The sequence below is a fragment of the Oryctolagus cuniculus genome, chromosome 9 (assembly GCF_964237555.1).
Source record: "Oryctolagus cuniculus chromosome 9, mOryCun1.1, whole genome shotgun sequence".
Taxonomy (NCBI): domain Eukaryota; kingdom Metazoa; phylum Chordata; class Mammalia; order Lagomorpha; family Leporidae; genus Oryctolagus; species Oryctolagus cuniculus.
Genome location: NC_091440.1, coordinates 13,363,660 through 13,389,169, shown reverse-complemented (window position 1 = coordinate 13,389,169; position 25,510 = coordinate 13,363,660). Strand labels below are relative to the sequence as shown.

Below are 25,510 nucleotides of genomic sequence, written 5' to 3'. Positions count from 1 at the left end.
TTTCTGTTTTGTTGTATTATAAAACTGAGATATACTGAGTTTCAAAAATAGAAAAATGAGGAGTGGGGTATGTAGCCTGGCTGTTAAGAACATGAGTCCCATCTCTGGGCGCCTGCATTAGATGAGGAGTGGGTGTGTAGTCTGGCTGGTAAGGACACGCATCCCATCTCTGGGCGCCTGCATTAGATGAGGAGTGGGTGTGTAGCCTGGCTGGTAAGGACACGCATCCCCGCTCTGGCACCTGCTTGATTCTGGGCTCTGGTTCCTGACTCCATCTCCCTGCCATGCAGACCTTGGGAGGAAGTGGCAGTGAGGCAAGAGGTGGGTTTTTCCCAGCAACCCAGGAGACCTGGATTGGATTCTGGCTTCTGCCTTTGGATCTGGTTGTTGTGGGCATTTAGGCAGCAAACTAGCAAGCGGGAACACTCTCTCATCTCATTCTTCCTGTCTCTCAAATAAATAAATAAATAAATAAATTTAAAAATCATACAAATATGTAAGGTAGAGGACTGGTCCCAGCTGATGACTGTCCCACCTGAATAACTGTTGTTGATAATTTAGTGCTCCTAGTATTTGCTAATGGAGAGATTTCAAAAATGGTATTTCATTGTTACCTTAATCTGCCTTTTTTTTTTTTTTTTTTTTTTTTTTTGACAGGCAGAGTGGACAGTGAGAGAGAGAGAGAGACAGAGAGAAAGGTCTTCCTTTGCCTTTGGTTCACCCTCCAATGGCCGCCGCGGCCGGCGCACCGCGCTGATCCGAAGGCAGGAGCCAGGTGCTTCTCCTGGTCTCCCATGGGGTGCAGGGCCCAAGCACTTGGGCCACCCTCCACTGCCTTCCCAGGCCACAGCAGAGAGCTGGCCTGGAAGAGGGGCAACCGGGACAGAATCCGGCGCCCCGTCCGGGACTAGAACCCGGTGTGCTGGCGCCGCAAGGCAGAGGATTAGCCTCGTGAGCCTTGGCGCCGACTAATCTGCATTTTTGAATGCTTGGGAAAGTCAAATTTTTTTCTCTTGCATGTGTATTATGCTTTCATCTTTCATTTTTGGTTTGGTTGCCACTGTGGTAGTAACTTTTACAATTTTTTAAAAAGGTTTATTTATCTGAAAGCTAGAGAGAGACAGATCTTCACTGATTCACTCCCCAGATGCCTGCAACCCCTGGGTCTGGGCCAGGCTGAAGCCAGGAGCCAGGAACTCTTTTTGGGTCTCTTGTGTGGGTGACAGGGACCAAGTACTTGAGAGCCACCTGCAGGGTACACATTAGAGGGAAACTGGGTTGGAAGTGGAGTCAGAACTTAAACCCAGGGCACATAGGATGAGGACATCCCAAGTGGTGCTCTGCTATGACGCGTGCCTCTATAATTTTAAATAGTGGACAAAACCCTGATTTTTTGATTTATCAAAATTTTGGCACAATTGGTGGATTCCATTGTGGAAGTGAGAAATTAGCTCAGCAACATGTATGCCTGCCGTGTACTACTTCCTAATTTGTGAGTATATGATACATGTGGGTGTATGCTGTGTTTATAGCCTGTTACCTAATGGTAATCAGACCTTCCGTGCTTTGTCTCTTGGTTGATTTTATATAGGAAAATCAAAACCATTAGCCATACAAGCATTATTATGATTATGTCGTTACTGTGGAACTAGGCATGTGGTTGGAGGTTTACTTCTAGAAGGAGCAAGAGCCCCAGGCCACTGTGCTACTTCTTGTAGCCTCTTGATTGCCTTCTGTAGTTCTCCACTACTTCAGGCTGTTATACTCAGCTGCAGCTGTTTCTTGAATCATGTATCATTTCCATTTAGACTTTTTTTTTAAAAAAGATTTATTTACTTATTTAAAAGGCAGAGTTACAGAGAGGCAGAGAGAGAGAGAGAGATATCTTCCATCTGCTGGTTCACTCCCCAGATGCTCACAATGGCCGGAGCTGCGCCAAAGCCAGGAGCCAAGAGTTTCCGTGTCTCCCACGTGGGTGCAGGGGCCCGAGTCCTTGGGCCATCTTCTACTGCTTTCCCAGGCCATAGCAGAGAGCTCTATTGGAAGTGGAGCAGCTGGGATTCGAACTGGCACCCATAGGGGACGCCGGCATTGCAGATGGCAGTTTTACCTGCTACGCCACAGTGCCAGCCCTTTGACATTTTTTTCTTCCTTCTTTCCTTGACATCCCTTCCCCCCTTCCTACTTTCCTTCCTTCCATCCATTCCATCCATCCTCCTGAAGTCAAGTTTTTTTCATATAGAGGTTACACATGATGAACTTCTGGGTCCTTGCTTGGTGATTCTTGTACAACACTGAATAACTGGATTCTTTTTTTTTTTTTCTTTAGTTTTTTTTTTTTTTTTTTTTTTTTTTTTTTTTGGACAGGCAGAGTGGACAGTAAGAGAGAGAGAGAGAGGCAGAGAGAAAGGTCTTCCTTTACCGTTGGTTCACCCTCCAAAGGCCGCCGCGGCCAGTGTGCTGCAGCCAGCATACCGCGCTGATCCGAAGGCAGGAGCCAGGTGCTTATCCTGGTCTCCCATGGGGTGCAGGGCCCAAGCACTTGGGCCATCCTCCACTGCACTCCTGGGCCACAGCAGAGAGCTGGCCTGGAAGAGGGGCAACCGGGACAGAATCCGGCATCCCGACCGGGACTAGAACCCGGTGTGCTGGTGCCGCAAGGCGGAGGATTAGCCCAGTGAGCCACGGCGCCGGCCCAATAACTGGATTCTTAACACATGATGTGAGTTTCCTCTTTGTTCGTGACTAGATGCTTTTCCTCTAGAGACCCTTAACTTATATGGCAGGGCTGCCTGCAGGCTCTGTTCACATTTGTAGGGCATGTGAATAGGCTGGATTCCAAAAAATAGTCCAAGGTGCAGAGTGGGGAGCTGGCAACAGGCAAAGCATTATGGGAGGCACCTGCAGCTGTCAGTGGACTTGGCTGTTCTGTGCATTTTACTCTTGAGTGAAGCTGCCCTCCTTTTTGTTGTTGTTGTTAAAGATTTGTTTTATTTATTTGATAGAGCTACAGAGAGAGGTAGAGCCAGAGAGAGAGAGAGAGGTCTTCCATCTGTTGGTTCACTCCCTAAATGACCACAACAGCCAGAGCTGAGCTGATCCAAAGCCAGGAGCTTCTTTGGGGTCTCGCAAGTGGGTGCAGTGGCCCAACTACTTGGGCCATCTTCTGCTTTCCCAGGCCATAGCAGAGAGTTGGATTGGAAGTGGAGCAGCTGGGATTTGAACCGGTGCCCATATGGGATGCTGGAGCTGCAGGCCAGGGCTTTAACCTGCTGCACCATAGCACTGGCCCCAAAGCTGCCCTTTTTAGAACCATCCTTTTCCATTCCTTGTCACCCCATGCTGTGATTTTCATTGGAATATTTCTTAAAAAGATATATTTTGTTTTGAAAGGCAGACTGACAGAGGAAGAGATGGAGAGACAGAGAGAAATCTTTGACCTATTGGTTAACTCCCCAAGTGGCCAGGATGTCTGGGACAGGACTAGGCCAAAGCTAGGAACCTGAAATTCCTTCTGCGTTCCCCACGTGGCTAGCAGGGGCTGAAGAACTTGGGCCATCGGCTGCTGCTTTCCAAGCACGTGTTTCTAAAGTTTTAGTTTGGGGGTGAGCATTCTTTCCCTCTGAGGTGGTGGAGTGACTGGAGTGTGGGAGGGGCTGGGGATGGGTTCAGTTGGAGGACCGACTGGCTGTGTATTGGTGGCACTTAAACTGCTGGAGGGGACTTTAACCATTGTGTGAGATGAGCAGGAAACAGCTGAAACAGAGAGAAGGCACTGGCTCTCTTCTCGGTTCTCTCTGCTCCTGATTTTATCAGAGAGGAAGTCCGTTTGGTGCTCCCCTGAAACACCTCTTTAACAGCGGCCAATTTCCCATCGTAACCAAGAGAACAGGCACAAGTCTTTGGTCAGCTACCATGTTCCTTAGACTTTAGTAACTTTGTTTTACTATTGTGCATTTATTCTTTTTAAGATATATTTGAAAGTCAGAGTTACACAGAGAGAGGATAGGTAGAGAGAAAGAGAGAGGTCTTTCATCCGATGGTTCACTCCCCAATTGGCTGCAACGGCCAGAACTGTGCCGATCCAAAGCCAGGAGCCAGGAGCTTCCTCCGGGTCTCCCACACATGTGCAGGGGCCCAAGGACTTGGGCCATCTTCTACTGCTATCCCAGGCCATAGCAGAGAGCTGGATCAGAAGTGGGCATCCAGGTCTCGAACTGGTGCCCATATGGGATGCCGGCACTTCAGGCCAGGGCTTTAACCCGCTGCACCAGAGCACTGGCCCCATGCATTTATTCTTACAGCTACCACCTACGGGTGACAAAGTGACACTTGTTTTCCATTTACTGTAGTGATATGATTTCCTTTAATATGTGTTTATTTATGTAAATCACAATGCAGGGATTTGAAGAATACTAACATAGAGTGGCTGGTCCTGGGACATGGCGGGCATCGCGGTGCATAGTGGGAGTGGCTGCGGAGTGAGAACTGATCGTCTGTGTTCCTCCCAGGGTTTTGGTCTTGGCTGGTTTGCTCCCTGGACTCACAGGAAAGGGCCCAGTGTTTCGAGGTATTTTTTTTCCCTGGAGTGCTGCCTTGGGTGTCCCAAGTCCACTGTGTGACACAGTGCTTTTCTATAGTTATCCTGTTTGTGTTGCCAAGCTTGTTTGACCCTTTGCTCCTTGTAGATGGAATTTGAGTATGTGAGATTTAAGGGGGACTTTCTGTTCCCTTCAGCCGGCCAGGGTTCTCAACACCAGTGCTTGGAGGTGTTTGGCAGCTTCTGGTACGTCATCTACTCTCCGAGTGTGTGCTGAGAGGCTGTAGGGAAAGTTCAGCTTGGTCCTCATGTGTTTTCCCACCAGACGGGAGCAGGAGAGGGTCCTGGGCGCACCGCAGCTGTGAGGTCATGCTCACGTTCCCCAGCTCGCAGGCATGTGTGCCATTTGCACCAACAGGCTAATGCAGTGTGTGTGAAAACCTGTGGAAGCAGGGGGGACCCGGGTGTCCTTGTCACCTCCTTGGGTTGGTTCGGGTTCACTGCATCTTTGAGCACCTGGAACCATCCCTGGCTTGTCACTGAGCAGTTAGCAGCAGCACTGTCACCGAAGCTGGCCTGAAACTCTCCGCCCTCTCTCGCCCTCTGGTGAACTGACCTTGTGTGATGGACACCTCACCCCCAGCTGTGCTGCTGCGGCAGCCTTGGGAACCGGGAACAGGCAAGCCCCAGCTCTGTGTGTTTCCTTGGGGCGCTGTGGTGTTGTGGGGAATGAGAGCGTAGGGCGGGATTGGAAAGAAGAGCTCCTTGCCAGGGTTTTGAAATTGGGGTTTCAGACACAAGTCCAGACTTCCGTTACCTGCTGTGTGGAATGCCCCCAGTGTCTTGGCTGCACTGTCCCGTGACCGCCACTGGGCATACGCTGCTGGCTTGCCAGGGGTTTCCCCTGTGTCCCGGGTGCCTGCCTGGCCTCGTTGGGCACTTGAATTTACAACACATTCTCTTGCCACCGACCATGTATTTCCCTGTTTTAAAATTACCTTTTCTTCTCTCTGACAGCTTATTGTGCAGGTCCAGAGTTTCCTACAGACTTCCTAATTCGCTTTTTCAGAGTGGTCCCTACTGTGGAATGTTTTACCCCATACTTACGAGAAACATTTCCAGTTTTCTTACTCCTTTTAGTTTTTAAAATTGTGTTTCATGTATAATCAGCACTTTCACCACTTAGTGCTTTTTATGTCTAAGGACAGGGTTAATATTCATATAAAATGTCCCTGGAAGGTGTAAGCCCCACTAGCATCCAGCAGCCTCAGGACCAGGCTATAGGACAGGCGCTGCATGTGTGGTTGGAGACTTACAGATGGGACATGCTGTTCCTGGCAGGCAAGTCTCTGTGCTCCATGCTGTTTCAGAATTTCCTTGTTAAAGGTTACTGCTCATCGCCGCCTCCCCATGCACACTATATAATAACTATTTTACACGTGGAATGCATTTTTATATTTGAGGGCAAGTCCTCTGTTCTGCCTCTCCCACCCCCCCGAAACTTTGTAGCACTTAGATGATAAACCGTGTAGCCGCTGGTCCAGTAGCAGGTGTTTATTGGCTGCCTTCTTGAGCCAGGCACCCTGCGCACTTGTTTGGGGACCTGCATGAGGCGTTATCAGTGAGGCAGGTGCCCAGTGTCCTTGAATTCTCCTTGGTGCCTTAGGGACAAGAACTGATTCCTGGATAGCTTTCAGCATCTGACAACAGGTCTAACAACGTAAAACCTGGCATGGCGGGTGTTTGGCACAGTGTGGTTTAGATGCCGCTCGAGATGCCTGTGTCCGGTATCTGAGTGCATGGTTTGAGTCCCAGCTCTTGTGCTTCTGATCTGGTTTCCTGCTAACACACACCCTGGGAAGCAGTAGATGATGCTTGGGTTCCTGCCATCCATGTGGGAGATCTGGATCCAGTTTCCAGCTCCTGGCTTCAGCCTGGCCCAGCCCAGGTGCTTGTGGACATTTGGGGAATGAACCCGCAGATGTAAGATCTGTACTTGTCTCTTTGTCTCTCTACCTTTCAAATAACATGAAAATTAAAAAAGAGTGTTTCTCTTTGTCAAGTGCTAGGATACCATTTAAATAGAGAAAGTCTTGTACCTTTGCCTCCCTGAGCACTCTGACTGCAGTCTTTGTGGAGGTGGCTACCAGGAAGCTCCCATTCTGCCCCAGCTTGACCACGGGAGATAGATTTTATTAGGTTTTCTTCCAGGCAGCTCAGTGGCCTGAGGAATAAATCAAGCAGGTGGAAGCCGAAGCTATGTTGCTTCCTGCAGTTTTGGGGGCTTTGACCCTTACTTTTGGTTCAGCCCCTTTCTGATGAAAAGCTTTTAAGAAAGTTGCTTCATGAGACACCAAATGACCCCATTCTTGTGGAACCCTGAGAAGTTTACCAAGTAGTTAAGCAGTCAGAGCTGGGAAAAGCAGTGCTGTGGTAGGACATGGCGGCCCCTCCTCTCATGGGTGTGAACCACACTGGGTTTTTTGACATGCCTGACTTGTGGGGGCAGGCAGAGTTGGTGGGTTGCTGGTCCCCATCTGTCTTCAGCTAGAATACTTCTGTAACAGCCCACACGGTTGAGCTTTGCAAACCTGTGGTTAGTGTCTGCCCTACGCCAAAGATGCATATTTTAATTCAGGTAAAATTCACATCACATATGACTCACTTTTTATTTTAACCACGTTTAGGTGTATGGTTATTGGCTGCATGTGTTCACGGTGTTGTGCGGTGAACTCCAAGAAGAGTCTAACTGCAGAGCTTCTCTTCGGCTCAAAGAAAAGCCCAGCAGGCATTAGGCAGCCACCCCTCGCTTCTGCTGCTCCGTCCTTGACAGCCACTACTCTGCTCTCTGTCTGTGTGCATTTGTAAAATCTGGACCTTTCAGATAAATGGAATATACAGTATGTGGCCTTATGTAGCTAGACCACATTTTGTTTATCCAGTTATTAGTTGATGGCCATTGGGTTGTTTATGCCTTTTGTCTGTCATGATAATGTTGCTGTGGACATTTGTGTACAGGTTTTTGTTTGAACATTTGTTTTCAGTTCTCTTGGGTTTATATCTAGGATATAAAATGGAATTGCCAGGTCATATGGTTGTTCTGTTTTTTGTTTTTTTGTTTTTTTTAAAGGATTTATTTATTTGAAAGGCAGAGTTATAGAGAGGGAGAGGGAGAGAGAGGAGGAGAGAGAGAAGGAGAGGGAGAGAGATCGAGAGAGAGAGAATCTTCCATCCACTGGTTCACTCCCCAAATGGCCATAATAACTGAGGCTGGGACAGGTCAAAGCCAGAAACCTGAAATCCATCAGGGTCTCCCACATGGCTTACAGGGGCCATCTTCCATTGGTTTCCCGGGCATGTTGGCAGGGAGCTGGATTGGAAGTAGAGCTGCCAGGACATGAACAGGCATTCATAAGGGATACTGGCAGTGGCTTAAGCTGCTGTGCCACAGTGCCAGCCCCTGTTTTACATTTTGAGGAAGCAAAAAATGCATTTTAAGTATTAGAATAATAAGCATTAAAGTTATATTATCAGTCGGTGCCATGGCTCAATAGGCTAATCCTCTGCCTGCGGTGCCGGCACACCGGGTTCTAGTCCTGGTCGGGGCGCCTAATCTGTCCCTGTTACCCCTCTTCCAGGCCAGCTCTCTGCTGTGGCCCGGGAGTGCAGTGGAGGATGGCCCAAGTCCTTGGGCCCTGTACCCGCATGGGAGACCAGGAGGAAGCACCTGGCTCCTGGCTACGGATCAGCACGGTGCGCCGGCCGCAGCGCGCCAGCCACAGCGGCCATTGGAGGGTGAACCAACGGTAAAGGAAGACCTTTCTCTCTGTCTCTCTCTCTCACTGTCCACTCTGCCTGTCAAAAAAAAAAAAAAGTTATATTATCATTGTCTCTTTACAGTCAGTAGAACTGGGTTGAGATCCCAGCTCCTCTACTAGTAGCTGTGGAAAGTTATTTAACCTTTACTAGCCTCTTTCTTCAATCAGCCTAATCTGGTAATTAATTCCTGCCTCAGGGTTACCTTAAGGATTTGCTGAGATGGTATTACATGGATAGTGCTTTTATTAGCACAGTGCCTGACATAAAGTAATCCACTATTTTAAGATAATACTCTGCTTCCCAAGCTTGATTGGTATTCATTGCAACAAAGAGGTGACTGTGTACTTTGGTCTACCAGAGAGAAATAAGAGGAGGTGAATGACTAAAGAAGAAATCTTAAACTTTGGTGTTTTCTTCTTTTTTTTTTTAAATTATTAAAAGATTATTTATTTGTCTGACAGAGTAACTGAGAGAGAGAGAAGGACAGACAGATAGACAGACAGACAGACACACACACACACACACATATCTTCCACCTTATGGTTCACTCCCCAGATGACCACAAAAGCCAGGGCTGGACCAGGTTGAAGCCAGGAGCCTGGAACTCCATTCAAGTCTTGCACTTGAGTGGCTGAGGCCCTAGCACTTGAGCCATCTTCTGCTGCCTTCCCAGGTGCATTAGCAGGGAGTTGGATTTGAAGTGCAGCATCTGGGACTCAAACTAGTGTTCTGGTATGGGATGTCAGCATCACAAGTAGTGGCTTAACCCGCTGTACCATATATGACACAGGCCCCAAACTTTGGTGTGTTGTATTATTTTTGCTATACATGTTTTGCATTTTTACTCTTAGTCAATGAACTATTATTCTCAACATTTGTAGCATCCTTACTTTGAAAGGAGGAAGGATCTCTTGCAGAGAAGTGATTTTTTTTAAAGATTTATTTATGTATTTGGAAGTCAGAGCTACAAGGAGAGAGAGGAGACACACAGAGAGAGAGAGAGAGAGAGAGAGAGAGATCGATCTTCCATCCGCCGGTTCACTCCCCAAATGGCCACAACAACTAAGGCTGGACCAGGCCAAAGGCAGGAGCCAGGAAATTCTTCCAGGTCTCCCACATGGGTTCAGGGACCCAAGCACTTATGCCATCTTCTGCTGCTTTCTCAGGTGCATTAACAGGGAGCTGCACTGGAAGTGGGTCAGCTGGACTCGAACAGGTGCCTGTATGGGATGCAGGCACTGCAGACATCAGCTGTGCCCGAGCGCCGGCCCCAATAAGTGCCTTTTTTAGCCTTCTGTTTGATCACTGCTTGGGTTCCTTACGTATGAACCACTTCCTGACTCTGCTGACCTAAAGGCAAGAAGATTGCTAGAAAATGGCCCCTTCTCAACAATAAGGATTTAATGAACCTTTGGCATGGATTAGTAAATTTAAAAAAATCTTTTATAATTATTAAGATAGGTTTTTATAAAAGGTTTAATTCTTCCACAAACAAATCAGAGATTCTAATTGTTAATAATTTTGTAGGTGCTTTAAAAACATAACTTAGGTATTTTTTATGAAAGGTATTATGTGATACCACTAGAAATTTTTTTTTTTTTTTGACAGGCAGAGTGGACAGTGAGAGAGAGAGAGAGACAGAGAGAAAGGTCTTCCTTTGCCGTTGGTTCACCCTCCAATGGCCGCCACGGCCGGCGCACCGCGCTGATCCGATGGCAGGAGCCAGGAGCCAGGTGCTTTTCCTGGTCTCCCATGGGGTGCAGGGCCCAAGCACCTGGGCCATCCTCCACTGCACTCCCTGGCCACAGCAGAGAGCTGGCCTGGAAGAGGGGCAACCGGGACAGAATCCAGCGCCCTGACCGGGACTAGAACCCCGTGTGCCGGCGCCGCTAGGTGGAGGATTAGCCTAGTGAGCCGCGGCGCCGGCCACCACTAGAAATATTTTACACTTTTATTTAGGAATATACTTCCAAGTCAGGAAATATTTTTGTAGCCTATTTCTTAGTGTTGAATATTATTCCACTTTAGGGATGGAACATAATTGACCTTTCCTGTTGGACATTCGTGTTGCTTCTAGCCATTGTACTTACTAACAGTGATGGGATCAGCCTCTTTATAGCAAAATCTTTGTGCACATCCATGATTCTTTCAGCTGATTCCCTGGACATGCATTTTCCTGTATCAGAGGGCTTATATATTTTATAGATGATTATTCAAGCACTTGGGTCCCTACCACCCTGTGGGGTACCCTAACAGAGTTCCTGGCTTCCAGCTTTAGCCTGGCCCAGCCCCAGCTGTCGTGGGCATTTGGGGAATAAAGCAGCATTTAGGTAGGATTTCTCTTTATCTCTTTGTCTCTCTCTGTATCTCTCCACATCTCACTGCCCTAGACTAATGGGGGTGGGGTGGGCTGGAAACTCATGGGTAAAAATGCTTTCCTTTTTCTCCCCTGGATGATAGTTCTGAGATACATTCACCGGGCTTCCTGGAAGGTCCCGTAGGATCCAGTAACTGTGCGAAACATCTGTAACTCACGGTGGTGCTCGTCTTGATAATGCACTCTCTTGTGACTCTCCCTCCCTCACTCCCTTCCCACGCCCTTCACCCCTGCTCCCTGGGATCACATTGCCGGTCTTCCTGCATGCCTTTGCCTCCTCCTTTGCTTTCAGAGGAACCTCGGCCAAGACGGACGTTTTGTGGTCGTGGACAGGAAACTTGCTCTCGGAGTCAGTTTTCTCATATATGTACATTTCAGGAGAGTAGTGTCTACTTCATGGGGTTATTTTGAGAATCAAACCATATAATTCATTCTTTGAGCACAAATTTACTGAAAGGCTACTATAAGGAATTTTTAAAATTCTTGGGGATTGTGCTTTATGAAAAAACTTATGCATGGATTTTAAAAAAAATTGTTTGCACCAAAATAAACTTGTTATAGTGTGTCTAAATAGGATTTTTTTTAAAAAAATTTATTTTCTTGAAAGGCAGAGGTGGGGGGGGTCATCCATCCACTGGTTCACTCCCCAGATGGCTGCAATGGCCAGAGCTGCACCAATCCGAAGCCAGGAGCCAGGAGCCTCCCCCAGGTCTCTCACGCAGGTGCAGGGGCCCAAGGACCTGGGCCATCTTCTATTGCTATCCCAGGCTGTAGAAGAGAGCTGGATCGGAAGTGGTGCAGCCAGGACTCTAACCTGTGCCCATATGGGATGCCGACACTGCAGGTGGCTGCTATACCTGCCATACTACAGCGCTGGCTCCCAAATAGGATCTTGTTTGAGCTACCATTAAGGATAAGGTATCATTTTGAAAAGAGCCCCTATCAGAGAAACTCGAATTCTACTAAAATTGAAGTAAGAATAAACATCAAAATTACGATAAATCCTGGGTAGAAGAATGCTGAAATCTTTGATGCTTTATGAAAAGATTATGGAGATAATGCCCCAAAGAAATCAGTTTTCAAGTGGATAACTAGTTTTAGGAAAGGATAAGATGATGTTGAAGGCCAGCGTCGCGGCTCACTTGGCTAATCCTCTGCCTGCAGCGCCGGCACCCCAGGTTCTAGTCATGGTAGAGGCGTCGGATTCTGTCCCGGTTGCTCCTCTTCCAGTCCAGCTCTCTGCTATGGCCTGGGAAGGCAGTGGAGGGTGGCTCAAGTGCTTGGGCCCTGCACCTGCATGGGAGACCAGGAGGAAGCACCTGGCTCCTGGCTTTGTATCGGTGCAGCGCGCCTGCCGCAGTGGGCTGGCCGTAGCGGCCATTTGGGGGGTGAACCAACAGAAAAAGAAAGACCTTTCTCTCTGTCTCTCTGTCTCTCTCTGTCTAACTCTGCCTGTCCAAAAAAAAAAAAAAAAAAAAAATGATGTTGAAGATGAAGCCCACAATGGCAGAACATCCACATTAATTTATGAGAAAAAATAGTCATCTCATTTGTGCCCTAATTGAAGAGGACCACTGATTATAGCAGAAGCAGTAGCCAGCACCATGGACATTTCACTTGGTTCAGAGTACACAATTCTGACTGTGAAGTAACATAGAGCAAACCTCTGCTCATTGAGTTCCAAAACTATTGGGGCCAGATCGCCTGCAGGCAAGAGCTGAGCTTTAAGTAGAAATTTTAAATGAATGGGATCAAGATCCTGCAGTTCATCAGAGAACTGGAACAGGAAATGAAACTCGGCTTTCCAGGTGCAGTCCTGAAGAGGAAGCACCGTCCAGGCAGTGGCTACCGAGAGGTAGAAATGGACCATGGGCCGGCGCCGCGGCTCACTAGGCTAATCCTCCGCCTAGCGGCGCCGGCACACCGGGTTCTAGTCCCGGTCGGGGCGCCGGATTCTGTCCCGGTTGCCCCTCTTCCAGGCCAGCCCTCTGCTGTGGCCAGGGAGTGCAGTGGAGGATGGCCCAGGTGCTTGGGCCCTGCACCCCATGGGAGACCAGGAAAAGCACCTGGCTCCTGGCTCCTGCCATCGGATCAGCGCGGTGCGCCGGCCGTGGCGGCCATTGGAGGGTGAACCAACGGCAAAGGAAGACCTTTCTCTCTGTCTCTCTCTCTCTCTCTCTGTCCACTCTGCCTGTCAAAAAAAAAAAAAAAAAAAAAGAAATGGACCATGAAAACAGACCAGTCAAGTGCAAAGGTCGTGGCCACAGTCTTCTGGGAGATTCTCAAGGCATTTGGATAGTTGACTTTCTGAAGGGCCAGAGAACATTAGCACCTGCTTATCAGAAGAGTTTCTTTGAGAAAGGCAGCTGCCGCCTAGCAGAATAACAGGCAGGAATGCCTCCGCAGAGGCCTTTGCTGCGGTGCCGGTGCCGGTGCCGTGCCGGTGCCGAGGTCCTGCTCATTCCTCTCATCAGACGGGCAGTTTGACAGGAGTTTCCCTGGGAAGTCATTCGGCATCCACCTGACAATCCTGATTTGGCTCCTTTTGACTTCTTTTGGCTTCCCAACCTTAAAAGATCTTGGAAGGGCATTCATTTTTCTTTAGTTAGGTATATATTAAAAAAAAAAGCAACTGCAGCAGTGTGGCTAATTCCCCAGGGCCCTCAGTTCTCTAGGGATGGACTCAACAGCTGGTGCCATCACTTACTTATGAAAGTGTCTTGAACTTGATGGAGCTTGGTTGAGAAAGTTTAGATTTTTATCTTATAATTCCACAAACTTTTTGAAGTCTCCTGGTATGTGTCAGATGGCATTCTGGATATGGGGTTATAGCAGGGAGCAAGACAAATAATGGCCATGCCTTCATAGGGTTTACATTGTCATGCAGGAGACAAAGAAGGAAAAATTCTTTTTAATTTTTTTTTAAAAGTCGGGGCTGGCCTCATGGCATAACTGGTAAAGCCACTGCCTATGGGCACCGGTTTGAATCCAACTCCTTACTAATGTGCCTGGGAAAGTAGCAGAGGATAGTTCAAGTGCTTGGACCCCTTCACCCAGAAAAGATCCTGGCTCCCAGCTTCAGCCTGGCCCAGCCCTAGCTGTTGCACCCATTTGAAGAGTGAACCAGTGGATGGAAGACCTCTCTCTCTGTCTCTCCCTCTCTCTCTCCAGCTCTGCCTTTCAAATAAATAAAATGAATCTTTCAAAAAAATTTTCAAAATTTATTTTACTTATTTATTGAGAGAGAGAGAGAGAGACGGAGGGAGGGAGAAACACCCGTATTTGCTGGTTCTCTCTCCCAGTGCCCAGGAGCTGAAAACCCAATCTGGGTCTCCCTTGTGGGTAGCAGAGACCCACAACTTGAGCCTCTCCTTCTGCTCTCGCTCCACCCCAGGGTGTACATTAGCAAGAAACTGGAGTCAGGCTCCCTGACAAGAGATACAGGTGTCCCAGCTGGTGTGTTAAACAACTGCTGTGCAAACACCTGCCTCAAAGAATTTCAAGCAATGAGAAATGCTATGAAATAAAGCAAGATATGCTCAAGAGCAGTGAAGTCACAGTGCTACACTGCACTGAGAGGATGCTGTTTGAAACATGACTGGATGAAGGGAATAAGCCAGATGTGGGAAGAGCATTGTGGGTAGAGGGGGTAGCAGGTGCAAAGGCCCTGTGGTGACAGTGTTGGGAGCCAAGTAGTACACGTGAAGTACTGTGTTTAGTACTGTTCACTTGCTAAGTGCTCACTGAGTAAGTAGTGGTGAAGGTAGATCAGATAGTCTAACCACTGTGCAGCAGTAAGCAGCCAGTCTTGCCTCATAAATTGACAAAAATTGGTTTCACAGAATAAGCAAGTAATTAAATGTGCTAGGTACATTTCAGTCCTTTTACTGGTGTGGTGAGTTACATTGATTTACTGGGCATTCCCAGGATACACTTCATTTAGACATAGTGTACAGTTGTGCCTTGGTGGCTGCAGGGTGTTGACCCTAGGATCCCCTGCAGATACCAAAACCCATGGGTGCTCAAGTCCCCTATATAGAATGGTGCAGTTCTTGCTTATAACCCAGACACATCCACTCTTAACTTCAGTCATCCCTGGATTTCCTGTAATGCTCAGCGTGCTGGGAATGCTGTGTGAATAGTTGCTATAGTGTATTGTTTAGGGAATAATGACAAGGAAAAATAGTGTTCAGTGCAGTTCCCCCACCTCCTCACCCTGAATACTTTTGATCCACGGTTGGTAGAATCCTTGGTTGGGGAGCCTACTGCTATTTGGGGCTGACTGTATTATTCATCGTGTATTTTGCTGGATTTTATTTGGTAATGTTAAGTTTGCATCTGTGTTCATCACAGGTGTTGGGTGTGTGTGTGTGTGTTTCCTTTTAATGTCTTTCTCTAGTTTTAGTATCCACATTTTATTGGCTTCATAAAATTAGTTGAAAGTGTTACCTCCTTTGTGAGTTTGTATAAAATTGTTACCATTTTCCTTTAAATGTTGGTAGAATTCTTTAGGGAAGCTCTCAGACTTGAAATTTTCTTTTTTGGAAGGCATTGACTTATTGATTTAATTTTGTAACTTCTAAATAAATATCCATTTCTTCTTGAATGAGGTTTCCTAAGTTATGTTTAAGGAATTTGTTGATTTCATCTAAGTTGTGGAATTTATGGGCATAAAGTTGTTCCTAATATTCTCTTATCCTTTTTAAAAATATTTATTTTAGTTGTGATAGGAACTGCATAAGATAGAATTTACAAGTTTAACTATTTATCAAAATTTTATTTGAAAGGGTAGGAGAGAGAGAGGGAGAGAGATACAGAGAGAGATGTCTTCCTTCCCCTGGTTCATTCCCCAAATGGCTGCAGTGGCAGGGGCTGGGTCCGGCTGAAACCAGGAGTCTGGAACTGTATCCAAGTTCCTACGTGGGTTGTGGTGGCTCAGGCACTTGGGCCATCTTCCACTGCTTTCCCAGGTGCATTAGCAGAGAACTGGATTGGAAGTGGAGCAGCTGGGACTTGAACCAGTGCTCTGATATGGGATGCTGACATTGCTGGTGGCAGCTTATCTACCTGCACCACAACACCAGCCCTGCATTTGAACTGTTTTTAAGTATACAGTTCAATGATATTCACGGGATAAGCCTATTATCCTTCCAGTGCCTCTGAGATCCATAGTGATGTCCCCTCCTTCATTCTTTTTTAGGTGTGTGTTCAGTCCACAACCTATTTTTTTTAAATTAATTAATTAATTTGGAAGACAGAGTTATTGAGAGAGTAAGAGAGAGCGAGCAAGCTTCTGCTGGTTCACTCCCCAAATGGCTGCTACAACCTGGGGCTGGGCCAGGCCAAAGCCAAGAGCCTGGAACTCTATCCCGTCTCCCAAGCAGGAGGAAGAAGCCCACGTACTTGAGCCATCACCGCTGCCTTCCCAGGCACGTCAGCAGGAAGCTTGATTGGGAGCACGGAGCAGCCAGGACTTGAACTGGTGCTCTGCTCTGGCATGCTGACGTGGCAGGCAGCGGCTTGACCTGACTCAGGTTAAGCTGTGCCTCAGCGCCGGCCCCCCTCCTTCATCCTTGATCAGTGGCAGTTGTGTCTCCTGTTTCTTGTCATCAGTGCTGCTAGAAGTTAATTGCTTTTATTCATTCTCTGTGTTAGTGGCAGCGCACAAGTTTTGCTTGGTTGTCCTCTCGTTTTTCATTCTCTTTGAAATTTATTCTAATTATGCTCATGACTTCCTCTTCACCCAGATGCTATTTAGAAATGTTGTTGAGTTTTCCCATTTTTCTGTTGCTTTCTCATGTAGTTTTGTTGTGGTTGGGAAACGTACTTTGTATGGCTTTCATTCCTTTAAACTTGTTGAGGTATCTCTGGCCCAGAATACGGTTTGTTTTGGTGAGCATTCCATATGTACTTGCAAAATGTGTAACTTGTAGGTAGAGTGCTTTTCTTTCTTTTCTTTTTTAAAGATTAATGTTATTTATTTGAAAGAGTTACAGAGAGAGGCGGAGACAGAGAGAGGTTTTCCATCTACTGGTTCACTCCCCAAATGGCCACAAAGGCTGAGCTGATCTAACGCTGGGAGCCAGGAGCTTCTTCTGAGTCTCCCCCGTTGGTGCAGGGGCCCAAGGACTGGAACATCTGCTGCTGCTTTCCCAGGTTCATTAGCAGGGAGCTGGATTAGAAGTGGAGCAGCCAGGACTTGAACAGGTGCCTATAGGGGATGCTGGCACTGCAGGCTGGAGCTTTAACCCACTGTGCTATAAAACCAGCCCCCTAGATGGAGTATTTTATATTTATCAGGTCAGATTTGTTGATCTTGCTTTTCAGGTCTTCTGTATCCTACTTGATTGTTCTAGTAAGTCTGGGCCGCCATCACAAGATGCCATAGATGGGATGTCTTATATCTTGGGAGTTTGTTTTCTCCCGGTTCTGGAGGCTGGAAGGCCAAGGATCCAGGTGCCGGCATGTCTGGATTTTCCTGAGGCCTCCCTCCTTGGCCTCTTCTTTTTTAAAGATTTATTTATTTATTTGAAAGGCCGAGTGGTGAGGAGAGAGATCTTCAACCTGCTGGTTTACTCCCCAAATGCCACAATAGCAAGGACTGGGCCTGGCGAGCCAGGAGCCGGGAACTCCGTCCTGATTTCCATGGAGTGGCAGGGATGCAAGCACTTGGGGCACCCTGCATTGCCTTCCCAGGCCTTCGCAGGAAGCTGGATTGGAAGCACAGCTGGCACTGCAGGTGGAGTGGCAAATGGCAGCCTCACCCACTGGGCCACAACATCGGCCCTCATCTTCTTACAAGGACATCCATCACATTAGACTTTCTTTTGGACAAAATATTTTCATATAGTAAAATGCATACATCTTGAGTTGATGAGTGAATCTGGCTGTCTGTAATAATGCTGTCCAGTTAACTTGGGTACTTGTATCTTATTTTATTGCTTTCCATATAGGTTTTGGGGATCAAGAGTTTGCTTGCTTTAAGAAGCAGATTTAATGGTATAGTTATCAGATCCATATTTTTAGGGGTTTGTTTAGTCCTGGGTAGAATTAAAATGTCTGTATAGCAAAGATCAGTTATTAATTCAGTATTTATTTTTAATTTTAGTTTTCAGTTGTGATAAGATACACATGACATAAAATTGACTATGTTAGCTGGCTTTAATGTGACAGTTTGGTAGTAGAATTCAGCACATCCGTATCAGTGCACAGCCAATATCTAGAGCTCTTTTTATCCTGCAGAACTGAAACTCCACCCATTAGTTAGTAACTCCCCTTTCCGCTGCCCCTGGCTGGAAGCCACCATCCCACCTCTGTGCATTTCACTGCGCGGGGCAGGAGGGGGGCCTCCCGTAAGGAGATCAGACAGTGCTTGTCTATTTGCTTCTGGCTTATTTCCCTTGATGTAACATCCTCTGAGTTTGTCCAAGCTGTGGCGTGTGGTAGGATTTCCTTCCTTTTTAAGTCAGAATTAAATTCCGTTGTCTGTACATGCCGCGTTCTGCTTGTGTGTTTCCTCTTGTGGCTGTCCGTGGGCACTTGGGTTGCTCGCACCAGTGGTTGAGCACCTGTTGCCCATTGTTCAGCACACATTTGCCGACGCTTTTCTGAGCCAGGGCCTGTGGCAGGCTTGAGGGACTCCCCCTCAGTGAACACACCACACAGTGCTGCTGCCCCCAGCAGCCTGTATTCTAGTGGGGGCTGAAGGTGGGGGAGATGGACAGTACACTGACATGTCTCCTCGATTCTGAAACACATTTTTCCCCTCACATTTTAAAGTTTCTACAGCTGAGTGTGTCTTGCAGTCGATGCCATCTTAGGATGACAGTTGGTGCTGCTTCTTTTCGGGGACAGCAGAAACAATGCCTCTCTTCCAGTTGGCGTGAACCATAGTTGGTGCACCACTGTTGATGGAACTGGCTGTTAAGGTAGCATGAGTGTCTGGGCCGAGCACATGTGTAGGTCACAGCAGGCAGGCACTGTGCTGATTCCCTCTGTCTCCTTCGGGACTGTCACTGTGACTGGCACTGGTGCAGGGGGTAGCGCCCTGGCGGGTGAGGGTTGGAGAGCGTTTTGTGAGCTGCGCCCAGATTTTGTAGGTAGGGGTACTACAGCCAACACCTCAGCAACTCACAAGGCTCTCAGGAGCTGGCCCCGTTCCAGCAGTGACTCAGAACAGAACCCTGGCAGCCTTCTGGACTTCTCCATTCGCTCACACTTTATACCCATTCAGTCAGCACACCCTGCATGCTGTTCTTTCAGAATATATCCCAGTCCTGCCCCCTGCCAGCACCTAACCCGCCCTGGTTGAAGCCATCATCCTTTCTTGCTTAAATTACAGCAGCCTCCTAAGTAGTGTCCCTGGTTTAGCCACTGCTTTCTCTTACCTGGACTATCAGAGTAGCCTCCCAACTGAGCTCTCCTCTTCTGCCCTTGTCTTTCTGAAACCTTACCTCAATTTAGCAGTCAGAGCATCATTTTAAAGCATGCCTACTGCAGACATTCAGTGATCCTTGTGCCTTCTTCCCACATCACATGGCACCTGTGTTGGACTCCTGGTTCCAGCTTCCTGTTCCTGGGAATGCCGGGAAACTGTGGTGATGATGCTGGGAGACTGTGGTGATGACTCAGGTCATCACTGGGCTCCTGACACCCAGGTGGAAGACTTGGCTTGAGTCCCCAGCTCCCAGCTTCAGGCTGGCCTGGTCCTGGCCATTGTGGTCATTTGGGGTGTGAACCAGCGAGTGAGAGCTGTCTTTCTCTGTGTTTCTTTCTCTCTGCCTCTTAATGAAAGTTTAATTAAAAATGTGTTTGATTGTTTCCCTCTACCTAAGCCCCGTAAAACCATTCTGTCAGCATCAGAGGAATTAAAGTCTTTATAATGGCTTACAGGGCTGTCCATTGGCTCCTTCCTTTCTTTGACCTTGCACACTACCTGTCTGCCGCGTGCTCGTCCTGCTTCAGTAGCAATGGCAGCCTTGTGGCTTCTTTATCCTAATGAGCATGTTCCTTTCTTACAGCATTTTTTTTTTCTTTCCTGCCAGGAATGCTCTTCCCCTGGACTTCTGCAAGGCCTGCTACTCCGGTCTTTGCTCAGATGTCACCTTTTAGAAGGGCCTTCCCTAGCCACACTGTGGAGCATACCGCACCCTTTCCCCACCAGCACTGTCTCACCCTGTAACCGCGTAGGCTGGGCTGTGCTGCAGTAGCAAACAGCTCCAGAACCTCCGGGGCATGGGACCTCTCTCTGATGCTCTCCCCCGCCCTCCCCCACTGCGAGTTACCCTGGAGGTCACTACTTCCATTGTCCTCAGCACTGGAACCTGGCTGAACTGTAGAGGGAAAGAGCAGGAGTGATTCGCTGGCTCGTAAAATATGTGCTGGAGTGGCCAGAGCGAGTTACATTGCCATACCTGACTTCACCTGGGTGTGAACAGGGGCTGGCGCAGGACCAGGAAATACCTGGTGGATAGCACAGCCAATGGCTTTATGCTGCTTGATTTTTCTAGAACACCTGATGGGTATATCTACTTTGTTTTTTTTTTGTCTTAGGGTCTAGAAAAACATGTGGTGTTTAGTAGGAACTTACTAATATTTAGGAAATGATTGCATATACCAAAGCAAGTCACTAATTTATTTGTCTGGCTGACGGTCAAGCCAGGTTGAGAGTGTGAAGTGGGGAGGTTTGAGGCGAGAAGGGGAGAGGAGGTAAGGCCGTGGAAAGCCGGCTTACTGAAGGCAGCCAGGGTTGCCAGGTAGGGAAAGCAGAGGTTTCCATTGCCTGCAATAGGATTTAGCTCAGTCTCCCAGCTGTGGTGCTGTCCTGTCTGTACTTTTGAGGCACACGCCAGTGCGGAGTTCTGCTAGATGTTAGATTCCACGGAGCCTTGACCAGGTTTTGGCCACGAAAGCAAAGAATATGCAGTGGTTTCAAATTAGGTGTTTGCAGGACCTTACCAGAGGGGAAATAGTTGGGCTATTTTTATGCGCTTCAACTCAAGTGCAGTAACCACAATATCAACTGTAACTGTTAAATTCACTGTCAGGGAATTTCTTATGAGTAAGATTACAGCGTCCCTCCCAGAATGTGAGACGGTTCCCATCCGCGACACTCTCTGTGGTCTTGCGCGTTGCTAACCCACACATTTCACTTGTCAGGGGCTGTACTCGGCTTTACGGTGGGCACAGAGAAGAGTAAGGTGTATGGCCTCGCCTCTGGGATCTTGTGTGCAGTTAGGAAGCAAAACTGTGCAGAAGCAGAACTGTTGGTGCAGCGCAGGGGGCCCTGGGGGCCCAGGTGGCTCTCAGGCTGAGGGAGGAAGGTGGAACTGCAGTTGCACTGAGCAGGTTCCTGGAGACCGAGATGGGGGGCAGCCATGCTGGGAAGGCATGGACAGTATTTGGGATCTGAAGGCTGGGAAGCGTTTTTCCCAAAAGCACTGAAATAGCAACCAGTGCATTCTGGAGGTGTTGAGCTGGGCAGTGTGGTTGCAGCAAAGGATCCATAGAACAGAGCCACGGGAGTTCGTGTGGGGAACTGAGAAGGCAGACAGGCCCCGACTGGGGTGGGGGGTGCTGGGGAGCCCAACTTCCAGAGTTGCTGTTTGCTGCGGAGGTTACAGATAAGTGTAACATGGACGCAGGGTTTAGGGAAGAAGAGTACACACATAACACACATAACACACATGCACATATAGTCCATACAGATGCGCAAGCTAGTTACTTTAATAATCATCTTAATAATACTTAATCATTTTAATTATAATTTTAATAATCAAAGGAGGAAATTTGGACTGTTCTGTGACCTTTAAAATTTCCGTTGAAGTGGGGCAGGCATTTGGTGCAGTGCTTCAGCTGCCTCTTGGTCGCTCATTTCTCATCTCCTTCCCTCTGTCCACACCTCGGGAGGCAGCAGTGATGGCTCAGGTATGTGGGCTCCTTCTGCCCATGTGTGAGACCTGGAGTCAGTTCCCAGCTCCTGGCTTTGGCCTGGCCCAAACCTGGCTTTTGTGGGCATTTGGAGATTGAACCAGTGGAGGGAGGACCTTTCGTCCAGCTTTCTGCTTTTCAAATTAAATGAAAATAAATACAAATTTTTAAAAAGTCTAATATTTTGTCAAAACATTAAAAACTCAGAAATATGGGGAATTGAAAAAAACAAACAGTTCACAGTAATTTATTAAAAAACCATTAGAGACGTTGAGAATTAAGTTTTTTGTCTCTTTGTAAAAGGACTTACCAGTGGGCATATGAATGGTATTTGCCGCCACCTTGCTGTATGACTTAGGGAGTATGCTTTTCACATCTTGAGACTTGCCGTCCACCTTTCTGTGTGTTCAGTATTTTCTTCTCCCTGCTTTCAAGGTCATGAAGTATTTCTGCGAGTTTCCTTAATGGGAAGGTTTTTGCCAGTGTCACGCCCTCCAGGATCTCCTGACCGTTTTCATCACAACTGCTGTGTCGCTCTCCTGTTGCTGCTGTAGCAGGGCATCTGGGCTTGGTGGTTTGAAACAGCGCACACTGGTGCATGCTGACACCTCACAGTTGGGGGCCAGAGCCAGAAGCAGCTCCCCGGTGAAACCCAGGGGCCGGCCCAGCTGTGCTTCCGCTGCAGGCTCTCAGGAGGGGTCTGCTGCCTGTGCTTTTAGCTTTTTGAGGCTGCCCATACTTTTTTTTTTGGCTCATGGCCAAACTCTATGTTCAAAGCCAGCAAAGACTGGAGGACGCCTTGTTACACAGCATCACTCTGGAACGCTCCTGCTCCCCTTTCACTTATAGAGACCTTGTGCTTACGTTGAACTCACCTGAGTAAGCTTCCCATCTTACGGACACCTGCAACCTTAATCCCCCTGTGGCTTTAAGCCACCTCCCCACCCCACCATAACCTAATGTTGTTACAGGTCCTAAGAATTAGGATGTGGCCATCTTTGGGGGCCAGTACTCTGCTTGCCGCAAGCACACATCCCATCTGTCTCTAAGTTCACCTTCACGGAGTTTCTCTGGCTGCTCGTTTAGGGTGTCTGTGATGGCAACAGTGTCGGCTTTCCTGTAGCCCACTCTTTATTCAATAACCTCTTTACATTTGATTCACATTTCACTTATAGTGCTAATAATTTTCAGTTCTTTGCTGGATTTATCTTTGTTGGCTAGTTCCTCTTTCTGCGATCTGTTTTCCTAAGATGTCATGTGGGCTTATTACTAACAGACAAGGAGGCAACACAGTGTCATGCTTTGCTAACTTCATGAGTTGAATGACAGCTTCCCAGTGACCAGTCACGGACACACTTTGAAGTGACATGATTGGTCACTGAGCCTCATGCGTGTCTTATTTACATAGTGATTTATGTCTTTTATGCAGTTATTCACAGTTTGTATTACTGTGATAAGTGAAATTTCACCATGTAATCAGGAGACTGCTGTTATGTAACTAACTAGTGGTAACTGAAATCCTTCATGTCAGAGCTGTCCAGAAATGAGGAACTGCCTACATGTGTGTGTGTGTATTTGTAATATGTCTGCATATGTATTTATATGTGTATTGACTTTTGTGTGTTATTTTTTAAAAAACCATTAGTAGAAGCTAACAGAAGCGAATGTATATATGGGAGTAGAGTTGGGGGAAGGGGTAGAAGGGATGAGAGCTGTTGTTCTTCATAATTTTGGTTGTTTTTTTTCTTTAAAAGATTTATTCAAAAGGCAGAGTGACACAGAGACAGGTAGACAGAGACAGAGAGAAAGAAAGATCTTCCATTCACTGGTTCACTCTCCAAATTCCTGCAACAGTTAGGGCTGGGCCAAGCTGAAGACAGGATCCAGGAACTTCATCCAGGTCTCCTACATGGGTGGCAGGGACCCAAGAACTTGAGCCATCATCTGCTGCTCAGGTGCATTAGCAGGGCGCTAGATTGGAAGCAGAGTAGCCAATACCTGAGCTAGACACTCTGATTTGGGATGTGGGTGTTGCAAGCAGTGGCTTAATTCCCTTCACCATCATGCCCATCCATAAATTTGGTTTTTGAACAACGAAAGCATTTTATATATTCAAAGAGTTCAATTCAAATAGGAGGAAAAGCAAACTCTGATATTTAATGTAAAGAGAAATAGGTCTGTGTATCATTACTACACAGAGAAAAGAATTATTTCAAGTATTTTTAGAGCCTATAACTGTGTCCATCCTCAGAGGCTATATTCTAAGAACAAACAAACAAAAAACCCTCAAATATATATATATATGTTATATATATATTCAAATATATATATTCAAAGAGGTATATGTGTATAATTTTGTGTGTGTGTGTGTGTGTGTATATATATATATATATATATATATATATATATATATCACTCCCCAAATGGCTGCAATGGCTGGAGCTGGGCTGATCTGAAGCCAGGAGCCAAGAGCTTCTTCTGGGTCTCCCACATTGGTTGCAGGGGCCCAAGCACTTGGGCTATTTTCTACTGCTTTCCCAAACCATTGCAGAGAGCTGAATCAGAAGCGGAGCAGCCGTATGGAGCACCCATATGGGAATACTGGCACTGCAGGTGATGGCTTTACCCACTATGCCACAATGCCAGCCCCTCAAAGATATATTAAAGAGTTTGTGTAATGATATTAATATTGTAATAGTTAAAGCTATCTTGCAGATTATAGGATAAAATAAATATATAACTATCAATACTTAAGGGAGAAAAGAAAAAAATACAGAGAGCTTAAGAAAAATCCCTGTAATGTTCAGTTGTTGAATTTGAATTGGAAATATCACTATGAGTCATGATTTCAAAAATATAAGAGCTGAGAAGCAGTGACACCCAGAATCACACATCTGGTGCCCAGATTTGGTTTCTAAAGATTGTTCCCTAACTGGGCTCCTGTGAACAATGCTAGGTGGGGCATGGAGAGCCCATGTGAGCCAGGGAGGTGTTTAGAAAGGATGAGTGAGTGGGGTGACAGAGCAGGGTCATGGAGGGCCACGGAGCTGGTTAAAGGGCTCTCGCTAGGATGGTTGGAACACCTAAAATAAAAGCCAGGGGGAGGCGGGGGTGGGGAGAGTCTGGTGCTGTGGCGTAGTAGGCTGATACTCCACCTGCGGCACCAACATCCCATATGGGCACTGGTTCCTGTCATGGCTGCTTCTCTTCTGATCCAGCTCTCTGCTTATAGCCTAGGAAGGTAGTGGAAGATGACCCAAGTGCTTGGGCCCCTGCACCCATGTGGGAGACCCAGAAGAAGCTCTTGGCTCCTGGCTTCAGATCAGCCCAGCTCCAGCCATTGCAGCCATTTGGGGAGTGAACCAGCAGATGGAAGACCTTTCTGTCTCTCCCTCTCTGTCTGTAACAATTAATAAATAAAACCATTAAGTAAATTAATAATACAATAAATAAATACAATCATTAAAAATACATTAAATTAATAAATAAATACAATCATTAAAAGAATGTAACTGGTTGTAATACACTGAATAGGAAAAGGCCATAAGGACAGACTGGCACCCAAATAAGAGGAGAATAAACACAAGAGCTTTTTCAGATGCGGAATGTCAGCTTAGCAGACATGAAAGTAATGATGGAGTGATCAGAATCACCATTACGTAACCCCCAGTGGAACAGGCAAGGGTCACCAATGGAGTTAAAACCATACTTTTCTCTGGGTATAAAAATTTTCATAATAGGAGGATGAGAAGGAAAAAAAGGCAGGGTTTAGGTTTTAGATTAAGCTTCAAAAGCCTAAATGTCCCATACATTTCAGTTGGCCTTCGGGACCAAGCGTACTGGTG

The 25,510-nt window shown here is 47.0% G+C and overlaps 1 protein-coding gene and 1 long non-coding RNA gene across 4 annotated transcripts in view; one reads left to right on the top strand and one right to left on the bottom strand.

Moving 5' to 3' along the window:
• UBAC2 (UBA domain containing 2) overlaps positions 1–25,510 on the top strand; it is a 191,779-nt gene that overhangs the window by 7,557 nt on the left and 158,712 nt on the right. The gene's annotated exons all lie outside the window — the stretch shown is intronic.
• LOC138843760 (uncharacterized) lies at positions 21,487–22,231 on the bottom strand. The gene is made up of 2 exons (XR_011378723.1): positions 21,976–22,231; positions 21,487–21,796 (listed from the first exon to the last, which is right to left on the bottom strand). It is a non-coding gene; the product is annotated as an uncharacterized lncRNA (long non-coding RNA).